This window comes from Anser brachyrhynchus (genome assembly GCF_964034855.1).
Source record: "Anser brachyrhynchus genome assembly, chromosome: 15".
NCBI lineage: Eukaryota > Metazoa > Chordata > Aves > Anseriformes > Anatidae > Anser > Anser brachyrhynchus.
In genome coordinates this window covers 12,497,508-12,520,356 of record NC_137733.1, presented here as the reverse complement: position 1 = coordinate 12,520,356, position 22,849 = coordinate 12,497,508, and the positions used below count along the sequence as shown (strand labels likewise).

The 22,849-nt window shown below is 57.2% G+C and overlaps 1 protein-coding gene across 17 annotated transcripts in view; it reads right to left on the bottom strand.

Moving 5' to 3' along the window:
* ELFN1 (extracellular leucine rich repeat and fibronectin type III domain containing 1) overlaps positions 1-5,150 on the bottom strand; it is a 114,882-nt gene extending 109,732 nt beyond the window's left edge. For 8 of the 17 annotated variants that reach the window (XR_013939583.1, XR_013939584.1, XR_013939585.1 and 5 more), the window contains exon 1: positions 1,926-2,304. The gene's annotated coding sequence lies outside the window, so the exon portion shown is untranslated. The other 9 variants (XM_080556166.1, XM_080556165.1, XM_080556160.1 and 6 more) reach the window with 4 other exon arrangements.
* Between the last annotated feature and the right edge of the window lie 17,699 nt (positions 5,151-22,849).

Below are 22,849 nucleotides of genomic sequence, written 5' to 3'. Positions count from 1 at the left end.
CACCCCAGCTCAGCCTACCTGCACCAAACCACCGGCATCCTCTCCTCCAGGAGCTCCTCACCACCCTGCAGCAGCTCTTTTCAAGCCCCTCTGCTCCACGGTGCCCTTTGCTGACTAATCCCAGGCTGCCGCTACACCTGGGGCTAACGCCAACTCACGGCCGAGTGCCGGCAGCTGGGACGCTGCGGGTGCTGCTGTGCTCCTGGGGTTTTTCCCCTTTTTTTTTCAGTGAAATCCCAGCCCTGGGCTGTGCCCGGCTGCTGCTCTCTGCATCCCGCAGGGACACGGGGCTTCACCAACGTAACCCACGGCCGCTCGCTTGTCCCCAACGCACGCACGAGGAAAATTAGCCCTGGGAGATACTGCCCGAGGATAGGGCTGAGTCTTTACGAGCAGAGTCCTGTCCCTGTCACAGCCCCTCCGAGCCCAGCGTTAGGTCGGGAGCCCAGCTCGGAAACCTCCGAAGCGCCGGCCGCGTCCTTCTGTTTGCACGCCTTGTGCGGTCCTATATTTAGCGTGTGATGGGAGAACCGACATAAATAATCCATAGCTCGTAATAATTAACATTACGCCTTGAATAAGCCAAAAGCCTGACCTTTCCTAGCGAGGCTGTCCTGGTGAGAGGTTAGATCTCGTGTTTTCTGATCATCAAACGGGAAAGCATCAGCCAGACAGGGAGAACAAGCTCTTATCTAGACCTGATTTCTCTCCTCTCCAGGGGATCCTGTAGGATATTTCAGTTCTCTCCCGCTCGCTGTATGACTCTTCCCTCCCCCAGTTGCTTGAAATCAGCCAAATTCACAATCTCATCTGGCTGGGAGTCAAAGGGGGAAAAAAATCAAGTCCTAACGCAGCGACTACTTTGAACGGGGACCTAAAGCCCGTCAGAGAGGCGTTATCGATCCCAGCTCGGGGCACCTTGGCCGTGGAGGGGAAACCCAGGGGCAGCCGCAGAGCGGGGCTGGGTCTGGCACGAGTCCCCCGGTGGGTGCGTGTGCCTCAGGCGGGCGGGCACCCATCGCCCTGTGCCGGCACCGGCGGGCACCCAGGGGTGGGCGAGAGCCACCCTCGCTTCTCACCTGCCGCCGTGCGCCTTCGCGTGCGGCCCCTTGCAGCGTGCATCGCCTCGGAGCTGCTACAACAAGGAGTGTGTGCACGGCAGCGATACACACATCTACGCCGTGTGAGCTCCGTGCGTGAGCAGGGCAGGGGGTCGGGGTGTGGGTGTGTCCGTGGGTGATGCTGTGCCCCGAGCACCCAGCTGCAGGACCCCCAAGCAGTCCCCCTCTGGGCAGGGGAAGGCAGCAGAGGAAAGGGGGCACCGGGCCGGGGCTGGGCTCGATTCTGGGCGAGCTCCCGGCGCTTTTGGCCCGTGTCGGCGCTGGCTCCGCGCTCCTTATGTAACCGCAGCAGGGCCGTGGTGGGGAAGGGGCACCGAGACCGGGGGGAGAGGGCCCCCCCAAAACCAAGAGAGGCCTGGAGCAGATGCTGGGTGCCCTCCTTTGGTGGAGACGGGGGGGATCTATACGGCTACTGAGTGTGCTGGGCCCTGCTCGGGGCAGCTCCGGGCTCCCCCCCGGTGCGCTGCGGGGCAGGATCCGGCCACCGGTGCCGGTCCCCGCGGGGGGAGCTGCCTCCAGCCCGGCTCCCGCAGGGACCTGCCCTAGGGAAGGGGCTCTGAGCCCCCCCAGCTCCCACCCCAAAACCTCAGTACCTTGCGGTGCGGGGGAAGTTTGGGGAATCCCAGATTTTGGAGGGAAGCAGGAATAAAACACGGGGGGAGGGGGGCGTTAAAAAAAAAAAAAAAAAGAAAGCCCCCAAGCCCCCGTGGGGTCCCGGCGGCTCCTGTGCGCCCCTCCCCGAGCTGAGCCCCTCCGGAGCATCCCTGGCACCGCGGAGCCGTGCGGCTGCCGGCACCCCCTTACCTGCCGCTCTCCCGTCTGCTGCCTGCCCTGCTCCGGCTCTTCCTCTCCTCCTTCCTCCTCCTCCTCTCTCCCTCTCCCTGCTGCTCGGGGCTCTTTATGGGGATTCATTCATTCATGCCTTCCCATCGGGCCCCCAGCGTTTCCCTGCCTCCCGGAGGCAGAGCGTGTGACGCCTCGCCCCTTTCCAGCCACTTTCTGCTGGCACAAAGCGCCCCAGCCCCGGGGCGGGGGGGGGGGGGACACGGACACGCGTGGGCAGCCCAGCCCGTGGGAGCCTCCCCCCAGAGCCGGGAGGGGCAGGTTTAAGGGGCGTGGGCCTCGGGGTTGGGGGGGGGGGGGGGAACACACAAAAAGGCTTTCTCCGGTGCCCGTCACCGGGGTGTCGGGTCGCTCGGGCGGTGACGCCCTTTCGGTGTCCCCCCCCCCCCCACCGCACGGAGCTGCCGGACCCACGCGGAGCCCCCCCCCCCCCAAGTGTCACCCCCCTGTGCCACCCGCTGCCGGTGGCTCCTCGCACCTCTGGGTGCCCGGCAAAGCTTCCCCTTGCCCCAGCCTTCCCCAGGACGAGGAGGGGGGGGGGGGGGGGGGGCTCAGCTCTGCCACCCCACCGCTGCAATTCGGAGGGGAAGGGGCCGGCTGCCCCCCACAGCCCCCCTCGACGGCATCCCGCTGCCCCCCGCAATGCCGGGCAGTTTGGGGAGAGGGCCGTGCGGGTGGGTGGGGACGGGGGTGGGGGGGGGGGGGTGCTTTTTTAGGTGCTAAACTTTAGGTGGTTTTCGTCCCCAGCCAGGCAGAGTTGCCTTTTCCCTTTTAGACGCCGTGGGGAACGGGAAAAGCAGCGCTGGGTTTGGGCGCCGCCAGAGCGCCGAACCCCTGAATTTGGGGCAAAAACCACCTAAAACGCTGCCCGAAGGGCCCCGCCCGCTCAGCGGGGAGCCGGGCCGTTTGCACGGGCGGTGCCACCCCCTTGGAAGCGTTGCCATCGATCCCTCTCACCGCCCGCTTTTATTCACCGCAAACTTGTAAATATTTCATCCAACGCAAACCGGCCCCGGCACGCCCGGAGCTGCTGCAAGGGGGCTGGGAAGGCGTGCGGGGCTGCCTCCGGGCTCGGAGCCTCGGCCCCGGGGGGGGGCTGTTGATACCGGGCCCCCCCCTCAATCCGCTGAGCATCCCTAGGGCTGCAAATCGCAGCCAGGACCTACCCACCCCGGGCTCCCCGGACCGGGAATGGCAGGGCGGAGCGGGGGTGAGGGGGGGGTCCGGGAAGGGTGGGGGGCACCCGACGGTGCCGAGGACCCCCGGGGGTCCGGATCCCCCCCCCTTCTGCCCTGACAGCCCCGGCCCAAGGGCAGCTCCTAACCCGCAATGGCAGGCGCGTGGCTCAGCAGGGACCCCCCCGGGGATCCCCTCCTCACGCCCCCCTCCCCCCCAGGTCGTTATCTGCTCTTCATTAAAATGCAATCAAGAAATTTCTTTGGCAGCTCCGGCCCGCGGCTCCACGCGTGCTCCCCGCCCGGCAAGCGCCCCCGTCCTTCGGGCTCAGCCGGAATTTGGAAACTGAGCCGGAACTTTACAGCAACATCTGGCACCGGCATCAAAGCCGCACCGCGTCCACCGAGCGGGATCACGCTCCCGTTCCTCCGTCGGCACCTTATTTTTAATTTTTTGGGGGGTCTCAAACTCGTAGGTGGGCGCCTGTCCCCCCCCCCGCCCGCCCCGAGACCTCCGGCAGCGGCACCGGGGGGGGGGGGGGGGGGGGGACTTGGGGCCGGGGCCGTCCCGGGGAGCAGCCCCCGGCTGGGTGCGGTGTGTGCTCCCCCCCCCAGCCACCACCGCCCTCCCCCATTAATTTTCTTTAATTAAAGCACTAAGTGCGGCACGTTTCGCCAGGATGGAAATAGCCGCTGAAGGAGAGCATGTGGGGAGGGGGAGGCAGGTCCAAATTACCGGCGTGGGTATGCGGGGGGGGGGATGCAGAGCCGGGAGCGGCTCTACCGCAGCCCCCACCCCACTCATCCCACAGCCCCCGGGGGATGGGGTCACTTGGGGTGCTCGGGGACAGCCCCCCCTGCGCGCTGCGGGGACGGGATGCGGGCGGACCCCCCCGTACCCCGAGGGATGCTGCTGGCACCTGCTGCCCCCCCGGGGCACGGGGGCTTCCCGGACCCACCGGTTGCAGCAGGGACCCCCCCGGACCTCTCGGCACCCCATAGCGCTGGGGCGGCCCCGACGTGGGGCACCCCGACGGGCAGGGGCCGTGCGGCGGGGGCGGCTGCTGGGACCCCCCCGCGCCCCCAACTCGCTCCGGCCCCGATTTCCTCGGGGGGCACGGGGGACCGGGAGCGGCTCCAGCCCAACGGGGGGACCCCCGGGTGGCGGCGGGGAGGACTCCGGGCTCCCCCCCCTCCGCCTGCCCCGCGGCATCCCCACCCGAGTCCCACGCCGGGCTGCGGCGGCGAAAAGTTTGGCGACACGGAGCGGCCACCGGGGGGGGTCCCGGCACCCGGCACCGGCCGGGGGGGCACCGGCATGGTGGGGGGGGGCTCAGCCCGAGCTGGGGCTGGGGAAGGGTGGGAGCCGGAATCGGGGGGGATGCTGCGGGCTCACCTACCTGCTCCGGCGGCGGCTGCTGGCGCCCGGCAGCGGCAGCCCCGAGGCGCGGTGATGGGCGCAGCCCTGGCTGCGGCTCCCCGAGCCCCTCCAGGCGGGCGGGCCGGGGGCAGGAGGCGGGCAGGGAAACGCAGCCGGAGCCGAGCAAATCCCAGCGCTGGAGCCGGCCTCCGAGAAGAGCAGGGCTGCAGCTCCTCACTGCGTCAGGCGGAGAGCCCTGCCCGTGCAGGCGGCGCCGGGCAGCGCTGCCAGGCCCGGGGGGCTCCCATCGGCACGGCTCGGCCCCGCCTGGCACGGCTCGGATCGGCTCGGAGAGAAGCACGGAGATGCGGGCAGGGCGGGGGGCGCGGCACGGCTCGGCCTAGCACGGTCCGGTTCGGCTCGGCTCGGTTTGGCACGGCGCGGCGCGGCTCGGCTCGGTCCGATCGGGTTCGGTTCAGCGCAGCTCGCCTGGGCTGGGTGCGACCCGGCTCGGCTCGGCACGGCCCGGCTCGGCTCGGTGTGGCCGGGTTGTCACGGCACGGAGCAATAAGCGGCTTGGCCGGGAGAGCCGAGCTGGCAGCGGGGAGAGAGGAGGGGTGCGTGTGTATGGCGTGTGTGTGTGTGTGTGCATGTGTATGGGGGGGTGTGTGCATGTGTATGGGGTGTGTGTGCGTGTATATGGGGTGTGTGTGCGTGTATATGGGGTGTGTGTGCATGTGTATGGGGTGTGTGTGCATGGATATGGGGGGGGTGTGCATGTGTATGGGGTGTGTGTGCATGTGTATGGGGTGTGTGTGCATGTGTATGGGGTGTGTGTGCGTGTATATGGGGTGTGTGTGCATGTGTATGGGGTGTGTGTGCATGTGTATGGGGTGTGTGTGTGTGTATATGGGGGGGGTGTGCGTGTATATGGGGTGTGTGTGCGTGTATATGGGGTGTGTGTGCAAGGATATGGGGGGGGTGTGCATGTGTATGGGGTGTGTGTGCATGTGTATGGGGTGTGTGTGCGTGTATATGGGGTGTGTGTGCATGTGTATGGGGTGTGTGTGCATGTGTATGGGGTGTGTGTGCGTGTATATGGGGGGGGTGTGCGTGTATATGGGGTGTGTGTGCGTGTATATGGGGTGTGTGTGCGTGTATATGGGGTGTGTGTGCATGGATATGGGGGGGGTGTGCATGTGTATGGGGTGTGCATGCATGTATATGGGGTATGCGCTCGTGTATATGGCATGTGCGCACCTGTGTGGATGTGCGTGTGCTCGTGTGTGATGGGGGTGCGTGTCTCAGGGTGTGTGACCACAAATGTGTGTGCCGGGGTATCCACATGTGTGTGACAGTGAGACCGTGTGTGTGTACGTGGCTGCGATTGCAGCACCCATGTGTATGCACGCACGTGTGAACGTCTCCGTGTGTCACCCAGCCCCTGGCCCCAAGCTCTGTGGGTCAAACTGGGCCCAGCGCAGCCAGGCACTGGGGGGAGCGTGGAGGTGAGGGCAAGCAGGTGGGGAGCTGGGCAGCAATGGGGCTGCTCCAGGACCCCTGCCCGCATCTCCTGGAGCCCCCTGGGTGCCCCCAGTCCTGGCTATGGCCAGTGCACCCCGTGTTCAGCCCTGCCCAGGCACCATCCTGCCCCAAGACCATCCCCTGCCGGCCCCAGAGGCTGCCCTCCCGCCCCCCTGGGGCCTCTTTTAATGCTGTTTAGCAACGCAACACAAAACTTAGAGTGATTAAAGTGTGGCTGGCTTCTGGAATAAAAGTGCTTTTCCCTCCTATCGCTGTCAGTGGGGTAAGGGCTGGCCATGACGTTTATCATGATGTCCCAGAGTGTCCAAACCCAAGCCTGCAAATCCCTTTCGCAGCCCTGCGGGGATGTGGCAGGGGAGGCACAGAAGGTGGGGTGCAGCAGAAAAATTTTCAGTTTAATAGCAACAACAACAACAGCAAAGCAGCCAAAAAACCTGAAGCGTGGAGCAATGGAGCCGGGAGACAGCTGGGGAACAGGCAGGCCGTGGCCCCTCTCCAAACGGCAGCTGGCAACCTGGCGCGGCGCTCGCCTGTGTTTGGGCACACAGCCCCGGGGAAGCACTCGCCGAAAGGCAAGAGAAAACCCTGCGGGATGGGGAGGGATGGGGCAGGGGGAAGCACTCCACATCTCCTGCTCTGCAGCCCCAGCCTGGCCTCTGACCCACCGGGGGGCTGCAGGGTCTCTGTGCGAGCTGGGTGCTCCAGGGTTCCTCTTCCCCTTCCTTGCCACCAGCTGGGCTCATGTCCCCGAAGCACAGGGGGCCCTCCATCCCACCTCTCCCATGTCCCATGGGCTGCCCTGAAGTCAAGGGGGTCCTCTTGAAATTGCTCTGAATTAATAAACGCACGGGCAGGCTGCAGGGAGAGCGGCTGGAGATAACGGGTCCCGTCCCTCCCCTGCCTGTGCTGGAGAAGGCTCTCGAGCATCACCGAGCTGCCACCTCCCTTCCTGGGCAGGGACACGGCACCTGCCAGCCCCCCGGCTGCAGGAGGGGGGTGCTTGGGGAGCAGGGAGCGACGCTGATCCTGGGGGGCTTTGTACCGGGGGCTCTGGCAACTGGAGGAAGAATCACCTGCAGGGGACAAGGATGCCACCAAGGCTGTGCTGTGTTTCAGGTGTCACCCATGGAGACCAGCAGGGAGGGGAGGGAAGGTTTGCAGAAGGCTCTTTGCAACTCCTAGCTCAGCACCCTGGGGCTGACTGGGGGGAGGCAGCCCCTCAAACCTCCAGACTCACTCATGGGTCAATGAAAACAGGCTTTAAAGCAGCAGCATCCGCATGAGCTGCCAGGCCATCCCGGGGTGGAATGACTTCGTGCAATCAAACTTTACCAACCCAGATAAACAAATAAAAGAGGTACTTCTAGGCAAGCTGCTCCAATTCGTCTGGGAGGAAGTGACGCCACCCCAGCCTCTAGCCCTATATTTAGTAAAAATCTAAACCAGACATTGATAATATTATTAAAGACAGGAAGGAGTAAAAGAAGATGTAGCCGTGCTCGGATGACTGCTCTATTTACGCCAGGCGCGGGAGGAATGCTGTGAGAAAGGTGTCTCGGGTCAGGGCAGCCTCGGGTGGCTGTTCCCCTCTACCAGCAGCAGAAGATGACCCGCACAGCAGGTCCGAGAAGTCCTAACCCAGTTTAGCCAGCGGTAACAGGAGGGAGAGGATGGTTAATACAGCTCTGGCTGCTTCTCCCGGTGACAAGGAGGAGGCATGGGACCGAGGGCTCCTTTGCTGCCTTTTGTAACATCACCTGGAAGGGAAATGCTGGCCGATGCACAGAGCGGGCAGCACTCCACTTGTCCATGTAAAACAGGAGGTATTAAGTTAAGGATGTAAATGGCTCTGAATGGTGCGACCTTGGGCAAGCCAGATCCCTCCTGGCCTTGCGTGGGGCAGGGGCTGGGCTGTGGGCAGTGAGGTGCCCACAGCAGCACAGCTCGACCAGGGTTTCTGTTTGTGTGAGAGTGGTGTGACAGCATCCTGCGAGGTCACAGCAAGCTGGCGTCCTCCGAGAGAGGAAGGCATTCCCCAGAACAGGCTAGTCCAGGAGGGAGAGGTGGCAGCGTGACATCCTTACCTCTGCCTCCTGGAGGGGCTGGGCAGGCCTCCCCATCACACCCTCATGCGACCCCATGCAGGGCAGGGGATGGAGGTCTGGGGTCCTTTGCTCAGTTACACCATATTTTCCCCCCGAAGGAAATGGTTTCAAATGTCTTAAAAATCAGAAGTGCCTGAGCCATCCCAGTTCATCCCATTGCAGCCACGACCCCCTGTGGACAGTGGGTGAAAGCCAAACTGGGTTCCTGCGAGGGCTCTGCCTGCAGCTCCCTGCTCCCGCCACTGGTGCATCGAAAACAAGCCGTGACCAGGAGCTCTCACCAAAAAAAAAGGTAGAAGTGCTCCCTGTGGGAAGGGCAGGACCCCCTTCCCACCATGTCCCTGCAGCCTGGCCCCACAGCAGCAGCAGCACCAGGGGGCAGTGAGATTTTCCACCCTGCAAAACGAGGGGAGCAGAGCTGCTCTGGTTCCCAGCAAAGCACCGGGACGGCTCTGGGTGATGTTGTCCGAAGGATCATTTTTTTTTTGCAGGCCGAGATGCTTTTTAGCTGTTGTTGTCAGATCCTATCTAAAAATCATCAGGCTAATTAGAAAACAAAAAATGACATTTTACAGGCTGTTAGTGCCGTAAGTGGACAAAGGCCTCGTGGTATTTAAAGAATGCGGGGGAAACAACTGCAACATTTACATCTGGGAACGAGTTACAGGGCTCAGGCAGGAGCAGTATTTTAGAACATTTTTGTTTAACCTACTCAGCCTTGGTGATGACAAATATTACTGCACATCATTACCCCAATTTTTCAGGGTGTTAATACCTCATCCACTGCAAATCGTACGTGCTATAGACTTGGCAGCTTGGATGCATTTTTATAGATTCCCATTTGTTCTGATTTTCTTTTTTTTTCGTTTTTGCCTTTGAAACTTTGAAAAAGTCAATTTTGTGTCAGCGAAAGTTGTCGGCAGTGGGGACGGGGGCTTCATGCCAGCCCACAGCCCAGGGGCAGTGTGGTTGTGCTCATGAATTGCTCTGCTTAGAGCCTCCTACCTGCAGCTGCAGAGACATCCAGGACTGGTTTGGTCTTTTTTATTTGTCTTCTTTTCTGTCTTTTTTTTTTTTTTTTTTTTCCCTCTCATACACACATTGTCCATGAGGAGAATGAGAAATTCCCCAGTCCACATGTGCGGTGTTATTCACAAACCTCTTTGGTGAATAACTCTTGGCTTGTGGTTGCTTTCAAACCCACAAGGGGAATCTGCCATCAAACCTCCAAGTTGTGATCTGAGTCACAGCCCAAAACAGCCACACGTTTCAAACCATGCATCCCGGGGCGAAGCACCAAGAGCACCCAGCCCACCTCGCCACCTCCAGGCACCAGTGGGCGCAGAGAAAACACTTCTCTGCCTTTCTGGAACTGCAGAGACCCGAGCACAGATGTCAGGACATCCATCTTCACAAGTGGCCGCTGATTTGGGGGCCTCATTTGAGATGTTCATAGTATGCTGCCAGTACCCAAGGTTTAGCCTTTTTGGGAATGATGATGAAGGTAAGTCAGCCTGGGTCTGAAGGTCTTCACAGCAAAACCTTTCCACTCTTGGTGTCCATCTGAGCACCTCTCCAGTGACCCTTTGCTCGAGGAGCCTCACCTCGTCATGAGGGACCTCATCTGCCCCTTGCAAGGCAGAGCTGCTTCAAGGCTCCTTGGTGGTGGCTTTGGCCAGACCAAGCGATGCTGCTCCAGGGCTGTCACTGAGTTGGAGCTCCTCAGCTTTGCCAGAGCTGCCCCTGAAGCCAAACCCCGGCAAGAAAGGTTGACAGGGAGCACATGCCTGCCTCGGAGACATGCAGATGAAGCATGACTTTCTTTTTATTTACAGAGCATCAGATTGCACACTCCCTAAGAGCTCTGATTCATCCTTCCCCAACCCTAGAACAAATAACTCCAAAATCAGTCTACAGCGTGGGGACAGGCTTTGTTCAGTGCTTTGAAAGAGAGCAGGTAAAGTCATTACCCTCACTTTGCATAGCAAAAATGATATGCATAAAGCTGCACAGAACAGCCCTGCAAAGCTCAAAGGAAACAAATGGGCGACTTGCACCATGAATTTCAATGGGACTTTGTGCCGCCAGGATAATAGCCAGTGAGACAGTGAAATATTGCACAGAGAGACACTGGGCAGTAAAAACAAATTCGACTTGCTAATGCGGTGGAATATCCCACAATATCGCACGGGGGGGAGGGGTTGCAGAGGGGTTGTGTGGGGGCACGTGGGGCACGCAGGGGGTAGCGGCTGTCCTGCAGAGCTTTGCTGTGCACAGGAATAATTGGGGGTGATGGCAGGGGGGTCTTTTAAACACTGGTAATTACCCTTTGGCTTCTCACCGCAGCTGCCCCCGAGAGTTATTTATCCAGCTTGCCTTGGAGTCAGCAGCTGGTTTGCAGCGAGGTCTCCAGCCGATTTTTCACGTGGGTTGGCCACAGCCCTTCGGTACCTGACCTGTTGAGCCGGCAGCAGCTGCGCTGTGGGGATCTGTAAGCAAGTTTCTTGTTGCTCCCAGGAGCTGCCTGCACACCCCAGCTGACACACAGCCCTGCTCCGGGTTCCTGCCGTGCTGAGGTCCCAGGCAGGAGGGACGTCGTGGCTGCCTGTCCTTGACGAGGGATGAGGCTGGAGGACCGTGCTGGCTTCGCCCTCTCCATCCCCATCCCAGTCCCGAGCAGTCCTTCATTTCTTCCAGCACCCAATTTCCAGATTCCACACCTGTCACCTCTCCCATTGCACTGTCCCCTTCTGCAGCCGGCATCACAACCCCAAACAGGCTCGGTGAGGTCTCTAAATACTGAGGTAGGTCACCCTTTGACACGTGGGGAAGAGGAGGTTCCACGTATCTGAATAGCTCACCCGAGGCTGGAGCAGCGCGAATTAGCATACCTTAAATTAAAGAGCTTTAAACAGCATCTGCTCCCCAAACTGCCACTATCTCCATTTCAGTGGTTACAGCAAACACTTTGCGAGTAGACCCAGAGGACGAGGAGGAGGAGGAGGAGGAGGGAGGAAGCCAAGCCGGAGAGGACAGGCGATGCTCTGGCATGGCCAAAGGCACGGGCTTGCTCCAGGAGCTCTGGGCTTGCTCCTCGGCGCTCTGCTGCCGAGGCAAACACGTTCCCGTGCGATTCCCTAAGGCACCTTCAGCTTTTATAGATTGCTGATGGTGGAAGCAGTAAATGAAAGGACACCTTTGAGTGAGCACTCATGTATTAAATAGCCTCGGAGGTTGTCCCTGTGCAAAATAGCATGTGTCTTTCAAGGCTGTGCAACTCCACAGTGAATACAACACATAAAGGGTGCTAAATCCAGAACAGGAAACCTCGCTGGGACCTCCGTGGTGTGTTTCCAAGACGTTTACAAAGAGCACAGGCCAGGGAGCATGGCAGTGGGACAGCCTGAGTGCCTCTGTGTAGACTGGCCGCAGGTTCCTATACACGGCCACCTGGCTACTGTAGGGTTATTTGTGTTTCAGACCAAAGGGAGAAGGGGGAAAAAGGGGAGAATGACTGAGACGTGAAGGTGAAGCTCCAAGGCAGGATAGGCTAGGTCAGAGCTGTCGGTACTCAAACTTTTCGGCTCCAAAAAGCAGAAAAAAACTGTAGGCTGGGCAAAGCTATGGACAAACTGGAAAATTCATCGGGAATCCAGCTATCCCCTGTACTAAATCAGGGATTAGTGACATCACCTCAGCTTCCTCCCTTATTGTAAGGCTGAGAAGAGAAGGAGCCAAACACGAGCGTACTCCAGAGGAGACCGAGGAAGGCGCTGGCAATGACTCACACGCTGCGCCTCCGTTCCCCAATTTCCCCCCCGGGATGCAGGCGGCGGAGACCTCCGCACCGTCCCCGTTCTTCACGTGGCCCCAGGCAGGCTGAGCGCAGCCTCGGAAGGAGAGCGCGGGGAGCTCCTCTCTGCGCCCCCACGAACCCGCAGCCACAGGGCTCCGACGGCGGCGCCGGGGCAATTTTCCCTTTTTGTTGGCACGGCGTTTGAAATAGCTGGGCACGCGGGGCTGCTGACTCAGAGGTGCCCAGGTGAGGCAGGAGAGAGGATGCGAGGCTGCAAACACAACCCACGGCGAGCCCCGGCCGTGCTGTGAAGCCTGCCATCCCAAATATCTTTCTCCCCCCACTGAGACCCTGAGCCCCCCCTTGGGAAAGGGCAGGACCTGCTATTTGCACCGCTAGTGATGCTGTCAGACCCCAGGGGAATGTGGTTTTTTTTTTTTCTTTTTTTTTTTTTTTTTCTCAGCAAATGGGAGCTCGGAGGCTTTCTGCAGCCTCCCTCCCAAATCTTGATTTGCCTCGCTGAATTAAAAGCAGTGTGGGCTGGGAACGATGTTAAAAGGAAGAAAGGAGACAGAAAAATCATGCTGAGTGTATTGTTCTGGATAAATAAGACATAGGCGTGTTGCTGAAGGTAGCTAAACCCATCCCACAAATGGTCTTCTCCTGCCAGGAAGATGTGACAAAAATAATTACTCGGGCTATACATAATTATTGTGCTGCTCTGAGCAGCAGCCTGCCCTTGGCACAGCTACGGGAGCTTTTTCCTGATATTGGTTAATAACATTAACCATTAGCCCCTTAACGTCCTGACCTGCTGAAAGGGCTGGGATGCAGCAGGTAGCAGCCCAGAGTGGCCCCATGGGAGACACCATGTGCCCGTCACAAGGGAAGTGCTCCCAGTTGCCATTCCCAGTCGCACCAGTGCCCAGGGATGGGTGGTCCCCGGTGCAATCCTGCACTGAGGCTTCCACTTAAGGAAATTTTGCTGCCCCCAGCAGCACCAGCGTTGGTCCCATGGGTGCCAGAGGCAATCTCAATGAGAGCACAGAGTTGGTATGGAGATGGAAAGAGAAAGGGGAGAGGGAATGAAACCTTTTATCCCCCCCAACTGGAGAGAGCTCCAAATTCCTCCAGTTTCGGTCCAGCTGCCAGGAAGGGGCCTCTTTCGTGGTCACCTGGGGAAACCTCCATAGGATAAATGAAATGTTTGTCATGTAATTCTCTCAAAGGAGGCAACATGAGTTTTACAACCAGCTGTCAAGTGCTCTGCAGCTAAAATATCAACAAACTATGACAGACGCAAGATGGAAAAAGCCTCTGAGGTTTCCTTTTATTGACTGGAAAGTCTCTGTTTTTTATCTTATTATCTTTCAAGCTAAACCTATATGAACTGTACAATCAGGAAATTGAATAGCATCATTGGCAAAGACCATCCTCTCCCCAAATAGCTGACAGAGACGAATAACCGAGAAGACCGATGGCTCCAGCACGGGGGGATGGAACAAAACGTGTTTGATCTCAGCCCACACAGCCAATTCGGCAGGGACTGCTGGAGACCCGAGCGTCCAGCACCTCCGAGAGGTTTCTCTGCTGATAATCTCATGTTTGGGTCACGCAAAGCCGGGTCTCAGATTTATAATCACATACTTGAAGATCACAGGCTATGAAAATTATTGCTGTGCTGGCTGGAATAAATTATGCAAAGCAATGCGTTATCTGGGAGCCTGCACCGCGCGCACACGCGCGCGCACACACACTTCGGTGATCTATCGCTCTCCATGCAGATGTTCTGCTGCAAAGACATTTTAATTAATACATTGAAAATATGTTTCCTGGCTTGTCTGCACCGGAGATGAGCAGGGAAATGACGCTGAGTGGGGGAAAAGCCCCCACCGTGGAAGAAATGGTGACAGGAAAGGCAGTGACTTAAAACCAGAACCAGGCAGGGTCTGAACTGGGCCCAGCTGATATATTGGTGGCTGTGGGAGAGCAAGTGGTGAGGACAGAGGATGGTCCTGCTGTCCTGAAGGCCCTCCAGGGCTGTAGCAGTAGCTGCAGCTCAGCGCCCTCCACCCCTACTCCTCCCCTAAGACCTGCCCGCACCCATGCTCCATCCCCAGCATCCCCGCTGCCTCCCCGGCACTGCAGTGGGGGACCCTGAGGCTCGGGGGTTCAAGGCAGAAACCAAAAACTCATGTGGGAAATGTGGCTTTTCCAGAAGCACCACCAAAACGCACAACACCATCCCTGCCTGCAACACCTGGGTATGAATGCCACCTTTGCGGCCAAGAGAAATAATTTGGGAAAGCAATCACCAGCACTCAAAGCAAACGGAAAGGGTGAGACATTTGGCTTAGTTAGGAAAAAGATTTTTGCCTTTCATTCTTTTCTCCTTTAATTTTCTGACTCTCCTGCCTTGCCCGCGACACTCTCCCATGCAGACCAGGCCAAGACCACGGCAGCAGTAACACATGACCACGGGCAGTGATCGCCCAGCCGTCCCGGTGCCTGCTCCAAGAGGCACAGCCCGTGAGCTATTCCTCCCCATGCTGCTCCGGGCGTTACAGCTAGCCTCATCCACCCCGTCACAAAGAGGCAGCTTAAATCACCCCACCGGAGCGGGACATGAGGGCAGGAGGCAAAATGCCACCATGTCCCTGCTCTGTCCCCACCAAGGGGACACGGGCAGGTCGGGGTGTGGGACGCAGCCCAGCTGGGCACCCCTGTCCTGCTCCATCGGGACCCACGCACAGCGAGATCCCAAACCCCCAGATCAATGCAATCAGCCGCAGAGGGCTCCGGCTTCATGCAGGGAGAAACCCAGATATATTCCCCGGAGAAAAAAAGAGATGTGAAATTAGCCTTGCCAGGCTAGGGAGTGCTTTTAAATTGCAGCAGAAGTGTCTGAGAGATAGCTCTGCTCTCCACAGGAGCTTCTCCCCATCCTTGGGCTTTAAGCCTGTTAATAGTGGAGTATGATGATATTATCTGTTTGTATTGCAGCTTTATCACAAACGGCTCCCAGAGTGATTTGCTATCATGCCCTCTGAGAGCCACTGAAACGCGGGCCCTGATGGGAAGCGGCGGTGAGGCAGCCCCCACCCCGCTTCTGGGTGGGAGAAAGGGGGAATTCAGACCGAGAAAATCATGTCCTTGTCTCCTCGGGCCCTCACAAACCAGGAAGGGTGGGGGATTTTCTGGTCTTATCCAAGATATCTGCAAGTCCTGCTCTGTCTCCCAGGACGAGCTGCTGGCAGGCAGAGGAGAGGAGTGAGACGAGGAGAGGAAAAGCGAAGGGCAGACCTACCTCGGTCAGTAGCGGCCAGGAAGGGTGGGAGAGGACAAGGCTGGCTGCAGCCACGCTGCCCCAGCGCCAGGGCACCACGTGTGGCCCTGGGGGACATGTGTGATGTCTCTCCCTGAGGACCTCTACCTGCAGGCACATCCTAGCAGACCGCAGCACGAGCAGGAGAAAACGAAGTGGAAGCCTTTTGCCAGGTGGGGAAATACCTGTGTTCTTCACCCTTTCGTTCAATCCCAGGTGTTGGCATCTGTTCCCCAGCTCCCAGCCCAGAAAGAGGAGGATTGATGGGTACAGACCTCTGACGGGAAGCACAGACTTCCTTGTGCTCAGACACAAGACTGAGCAGCGACTGACGGAGAAGCCCAAATCCTGCAGCCTCTAAGCCCAAATTCCAATTAATCCACACCTCCAGAGACCCTAGCTCTGCAGAATTAACCTGGGCCACCTTGACCTCCCCCAGTCCTCCCTGGCAGCATCCTCCCTTGTTCATCCCTAGCTTTGCTGGGATGTGCGGGGCCGAATCCCAGGAACGTGGATGAGGACAGCTCCTGCATACGGCTGGACAACCAGCAAAAGCAGAACCAGCACCTGCATGAACCACCTGTACACTGAAGTTCGAGGATACAGTGAGCATCACCTGGCAATACACACATTTAGGAGAAGTATTTTCGTTTTCCTTCGGCACAGGAAGACAGACACACTTTGCCGTTTCCTTCCTTAAGAGCCAGCTGTGGGTGCTGTGCCCAGTTCTCCTCCTGCGGCCACTTCATAGACAGAAGCACCGGGCACACTCGTGCCGACCCCCTGGAGCATCGCGGGGAGGAGAGAGCTTGCTGCTCCATGCTGGGAATACCAGTGGAGCCACAAAGCGATTTCACTTGCAGCTACATCATCCCCTGATTGACACCCTGTAATAAAGAGATCCGCCACGTAATTACCGTGCGTTCGGGATGCAGCACCATTCTTTTTTTTTTCTTTTTCTTTTTTTGTCTTAACCCGGTGACAGCTTTAAACAGCAGTTAAAGTATGTGTTTATATTAATGTCATTAGTTATTTTTGTGTATTTATCTGAAAAGGCTTTTCCTCGGAACAGTGATACAGTAAACAACAGCTCAGGTGTCTTCTGGAGACATCTCCACCTCTACTTGCAGATGAGCTGTTTAAGTGAAGGGGAGGGGAAGGGCCTACACACCTTCTTATTTTGTATTATCTTATATTATCTTCTCGTCTGCCCCAGCCTCGCAGCAGAGATGGTAAACCAGGCTTATAGCAAATGGGAGAGGGAGCTTGGCATTTGCTGGTAGGGAGAAAGAGTAATAGATGATGTTTTTTATTAAGAAATATTACCTAGAATGTTTTCCTATTTCAAGGGCCTCCATCACCCTACAATGTAATAAAGAGAGAAAAGAAAACAGGGAGGAGAAAATTAGAATAACGAAGCTGATCAAATAAAAACACGCGGTTATATATGCCTTAAGTCAATAACACCTAGATGTCGCGGTTGGGTTTGTGTTTTTCTGCGATGAGAGGGTGGCCACATTTCATAAGCTGATACAAATTATCCCGGAATCAAAATGAAAATGGGGACAAGAGAGAGGTGGTGAAATATTATCAGTCAGGAAGGGGAGCGCGGCTCCTTCCATCACTGTCACCGGGAAGTGGCGGCTCCAGCGGACGTGAGGAGCTCAGCCCCAGGGCGTGCTGCTCCAGCACCAGGGCTGGGGCTGCCACCAGGAGCCCTGCGAGGTGCCGTGGGCTTCCCTCCAGCCTCCAAGTGTCTCCAAAGCCTCTCCTCGTGACATCTTTCTGAAAGCCCCATCCGTTCCCCAAGGCAGACCTTTGTCCTCCACAAGTGTGTGTGTTTAAGGCCCACCTGGGAGCTTTCATCAGGCTGCTCGGCCCTGCTCCTTGGCCTCCTACCATCCCCAGAAAGAAGTAAATTGGAAACACCATTTCTTTTCTCCCAGGAACACGATCCTGCCTGAGAGCTTCTCCTTCCACGGATATGAGGTGCCACCAGAGGTGCTTTGTGCCCACTCTGCTCTTCCCACGGGGGCACACCAAAGAACGGGGTCAGCATAAAGCCCCTGGAGGTAAAACCATCTCACCCATGGTGGGTGTACCAGCAGCGTACCAACCGAGCATCTCGCTGAGTGTCCCCAGCACAGCACCAGCGCGGGGGCTTCACCCCTCGGTGCCATGGAGGTAATGCGCTCCTCTGCCTCCTGCATCAAATCGCATCCTCTCCTGGCCACGGTGCTGTGATGGACACGACAGAGCTGACCCATGGGCCAGGCTGCAGCTCTGCAGTGGTAGTCACCTGTCATTAACTGGATCATTCGGACATTTTTCTCAGCTGCTGCTCAGTTCCCAGCCGGTAGCAGAAGTCCGTGTTATCCGTCCTTACGTGTACGACCTTGCTCCACTGGCTCTCTGAGGTTTAATCACTTCTACTCGTGTCGAGATCACCCAGGTCTTCAGCTATGATATTACGTGCCGCTGCGCTGAGGATACTTCCCAGGATTGCATCTCCAGAGCATTTCATTAGCATAAGACTAATTTTTGTACCGAGGTCATTAATTAAAACATTATATGATGAAAGCCTTGCCATTCCCGAAACCTGCCTTTGAGGATCTTGGTGCACCATCAGCCCTTTGCTCGGTGCTTCCCTGCTGCACATTGCACCGCCTTTTACCCCACTAATTCCCGTCTGCAGACACCCCCAGGAGGACACCTGTGCTCCACAGCAGGACCCTCAGCCACTCCTGGGGAGCCACAAACATTTCCCAAGCCCATTTGACCATGGAAAGGAGAAGCATCACAGCACTGCCACATCCCGGGGGGATGTCATTCTCAGTGCTCACTGGAGGGGGGTCTCTGAGGTTGATATCTTTGTACGTAACAAAAAGAGAGGACACACAAACGCCTAGGACATGAAAGAGAATCGCCCCAGCAGCAGGAGAGGTGCAAGGAGCGCACAGCTCCACGTGGCCCCAAGTCTCCTTAACTCTTCCCTCCGGCTGAGTGGCAGGCGAGGCAGGCAAGAAGTAACCTCGGTGATTGCGTTTCTTTGTATGACCCCCTCTAAAACTTTCGGCATCAGATAAACAACTCCCAAGGGTCAATTAACATGTCTTGAGATGATTAGAGTCTGACACTGATGAAACCCAGCAGTAATTAGCAAATTAAAAAAAAAAAAAACACCTTTTGATTAGTACTCAGCATAATTCCCTCCAATTATTCAAAGTTCATGACTACAGGGGGTGGAATATCTCCAGGAATATTTATTTATATCCCTATTTTTTTCCAATCAACTTTGTGAATCTAGTTAATCATCAGCACTTGAACTTGTTAACTTGGAGAGTTTCAGAGCTGTCACTCTGTCTGATTGCTGGCGACAGCCTGGGGAAGAGTTTGGGGAGGACAGAGCATTCAAATACCTGTCTCAGGCAAAGAGAAAGCAGAAAGAAAAAAAAAAAAGTCAAAAAAAAATCCAACTCACTGCAGCAAGGGAAAATAAAAATACAGTGTTTTCCCTCTCTTTGTTTAGAGTCACAGCTTGGTGCTGGCATGTTTTGCATCAGGCTGTCAGACAGTGCTTTGCAAAGGCAGGCAACACACCTCCTTCTGCACACGGACAAAATCCTCTCCGAGGAGATGCGTGTGCCTGCAAAGTCCAAATATCTGGGCAGGAGCAGGCCAGGCAGCCAAGCTTGCCCTGGGAATGTGATCCACCCGAATGCAGGCAAAGGATGGCCTCGGGCTGCTGAGCTCCTTGGCTGCAGGAGCAGTAAATCAGCCCCGCAGCCAGCCCTGGCCGTCCCTCCCTGCTGCCCGTCCTCTCCGCATGGGAGGCAGGGGCAAGGCACGGCAAGGCTGGGTTTTCTCTGGAAGTCATCGTCGCCCGCAGGGAAGCTTTGCTAAAGGATTTCATGCCTGTCTTCAGATGGTATGGGAACTGCTTCCCTGCCCTAAATCCTCCCACATCCTCTCCAGGAGGAGGGAGGGGACCAGGGACCATGAAGCTGCTCCTTCTGAATCTCTCCACGAAGCTGCTACAGCAACCGGTGCTTGTGGCTGCCCGGAGGCAGAGGCGAGATGGGGAGCAGCATCCCACAGGGATGACACCAGCATCCCTGCCCCAAGCCCACGCTGCCATCAGTGACCCCATCCCACAGCCCCATCTGCCCCAGACCTGCCGCTGTCTCCTTGCTCCCAGAGGTGCCTCCAGACCTGCGGGGGAGCTGGAGGAATAGGGAGCCACTGCTCAGCACCACAAAGGATCAAAGTGGTCAAAGAGCAGCACGCCCATGCCTCCTGGGCTCCACAGCCCCCTCTCTGCTGACCCGTGCCCCCCACAAGTGGTCCCACACGGACAGAGCTGCTCCCCATCCAGGTGGCCCCAGGGATTTTCCTTCCCAGCCTACAGGGCTGAGCACTAGGGACACACAGACCCGACCGCCTGGAGAATGTGCTCGCTGGGCTCTGAGCTGCAGCTCCTCTGCCCTCGGCTTCATTAAAACCTTCTTCCCTGCCTGAGCGCGCCCTGAGGGATGGAGACTAGTCCCAGATAGGAAGATGTATGCTTAAACCTTTCAAAGCCATTTTTCATTGGACTTCTCTAAATTCATCACTGCAGACTAACAGAGATTTTCTCTCTAGTTTAGATGATTTTTTTTTAGATTTTTTTTTTAATTTAATCCTATCCAGAGAGAGCCCTCTAGGGAGCTCCTAACCCTGCTTTAATAACATGCTCATTAGCAAGGTTATTCAGGGAGTGGTTTCTATTTGACACTCCAGCATCTTTCCAATTAATGTTGCTTTAAAACAAGCAAACCTTAAAAAAGAGAGAATATCAAACAGCTCAGAGTCAGCACTGCGGGAAACCAGCAATTTCCTCTGGATTTTCATCTCTCTTCTCTCCAAAATTTGGTTCTTAGCTTCCCAGCCATTTGCTGAGACAGGAGGAAATTAAAAGACTACGAGGCCCCGTGGTTCTGGAGCTTGAAGCCAGGAGGGGACACAGCAGGTGGGACACCGAGGGTGTCTTGATGGAGCTGGCCTTGGCTCTGCAACGTGTGTTCTGCTCGGGCACGGTGGTTGTGAGCAGAGAGGTGGTGCCACATGTGCAGGAGCAGGGACACAACTCTTTGAGTCTCTCTCTGGGCTTACCTAGCTGCTTGCAGCTTTGTTTTCCCCTTTGGCTTAGTTATTTCATAAAGGCTGGAGGGGCTCAGAACTCCGACCTGATGCAGTGACCTCACACATGGTATTTCCAGGTGTGTGCCTCAGTTCCCCTTCTGCAGAGGGGAGCTCTGGGTGCAGGTACCACAGCAACGTGCTGAGGCCTCTCTGCTGCAGGAGCAAGAAGAGGGAGAGCCTCGCACGGCACCAGCCTCAGGAGGTGAAGCATCTCAACGCCAGGGAACGAGATATCCAAACCAGTTCCCAAACGCAGTCCGTTTGCTCACGACAGGCAGGACCGGAGAGCTTCCTTCGCTGCGCACCACTTCCCCTGCTGCAGTAACAGGACCTGTTAATTTCATTTTAGATTTAGAAAATTGAAAATCCGGGCTGGAAATGGGGAAAGCGGAGGCATGCACAGGACACAGCCAACTGCAAAGAAATATTACCGTTGGCAAGGCAGCAGCCGCACAGAGAGCGTGACGGGGCCAAATTCTGCCCCATCCAAGGGCCGTTCTGCCTCATGGACCAAGGAGAGCTGTGACTGCTCACTCCGGGGCTGAGCAGAGCCAGGGAGGGCTGGGAGCTGCTGGGGCAGTGCTGAAAAGCTGCGAGAGCGGCGATAAGGGGGTTCAGAGCCTGCAAATTCCTAGAGCTGGTACCAACACCAGGAGATTTTCGCGGGGCTTCCCTCGGTGCTGTCCTCGAGTCATTCCCCACGGCTTGGACTGAAATAAGGGGATAACTGCATTGCTTACCGCAGCTCGGCGAGCAACACATCTCTGCCTGTGACGCAGGGAATAAATGTCAGCATTACCCATTCATAGGAAGAGCTGAACTCTGAGCAAGTCTGCTGGCATCCTCCACTCGCGATCATCGCAAGCCCCCCTTAGGCTCTTCCCTTTGCCTTCCTCAGCCTTACGCAGAGTTTTGGCTCCATCCTCGTTAATTAAATGAGAGCCGTCTGCAGCCAGAGCTTGAATTACACCTGCCTAGAGCGACGGGCATTGATTGGGATTGCTGCATCGTTGTGATTGCAAAGATTCACGCACACTTCAGAACAAGCAGGGAGCGCAGGCACATGCCGAGTGCTTCGCTTCCGCCGCCGCGCACCCGAGGCCTGTCCCCAACTCTCCTTGCACGAGCTGAGAGGCCAGGCTGAGCAAAATGATTTTTTTTTTAATTTTGCCTCGGGCTGTGGCTGCTCACAGCTCTGTGAAATGGACGTGTTGGCAGCTGCTGGTGCCGGCCGGAGCCGGCCGTGGGAGCCGAGGCGGTGCTGGAGCCGTGGCTCTGCCCGTCCTGGATGAGCCCTCTCCAGCAGGCTCTCAGCAGCTGGTGCTTCCCCGCCTGCTTTTATGGCTGGGGTGGAACACGGAAAGCCGATGAAAGGGATTTAAGCGGAATGGGCTAAGTTAGAAGAAGGAGCACAAAGATGAAAGAGGAGCAATGAGCGAGGCTGCATGGGAGCTCTGCCCAGCGCTTCCCAAGGGGCTGCCCGCTCTCCTCCCCGCTGCCTCCTCCACCTTGCTCTCCACTCCCTGAAAAGTCCTGAGCAGCAGAAGAGGATGCCTGAGACTCGCCAGCACGTTGGGAAGAGCCCGTCCCCAAGCGACAGGAGGAGCTCACGGGGCTGTGGTGGCATTGCCACCTCGGGGAGCACTGGGACAGAGCCTGCGAGCAACTTGGGGACAGGAGGGTCGGGCTGTGCCCGGGTCCCCTGCCTCTAGCAGCTCTGCCATCGCACTGGGCACAGTGGGACCAGTAAATATCAAACCATCCGGTAACTGGACAATCCAAGAAGCAAAATCTCGGGTGAAATCAGGCTGAATTTGGCAGACCTGCAAGGAAAATCCCTAGGGGAGGGAGGCAGGGGGGAAGCGTTGCCCTCTTGCATTTAGGCTTTCCACTGCGGTTTTGGTTTTATTTGAAGACCAGACCTCACCTTAGAAATGAGGCAGAGAGAAGGCAGGAAATGTTTCTGACAGCTGTGGTCCCCAGCTGAACGATGAGGGTAAGGAAAGGGAGTGACCAGACCCAAATTCTTCCCCCTTGGTTTACTGGGTCAGAAACCAGCCCAAACCCCTTATGAAGCATGTTTCAAGCTTTCCCCATGGAATGCTGAAAAAGTCGTGTTTTTGGAGGTCTGGAATAGATTCTTCGATGTATTTGTTTGGAGCAATAATGACATCCAGTGGCTGGTTAGCTTAGTCCTCGAGGGGAATCGTGCATGAGCATCCCCCAGGAGTGGTGCCCGTCCTGGCACTCTTCAAGGGTGGTAAAGTGGGGCAGGCTGGAGCAGAAGGAATCACATGCAGGACACGTGGGACTGCTCTTGCACGTGGAAGGGACAGCATTGGGATTAGACCTGCACCTCCTCCAGCAGCCAGAGAACCTGCTCCGAGGACGTGCTCCT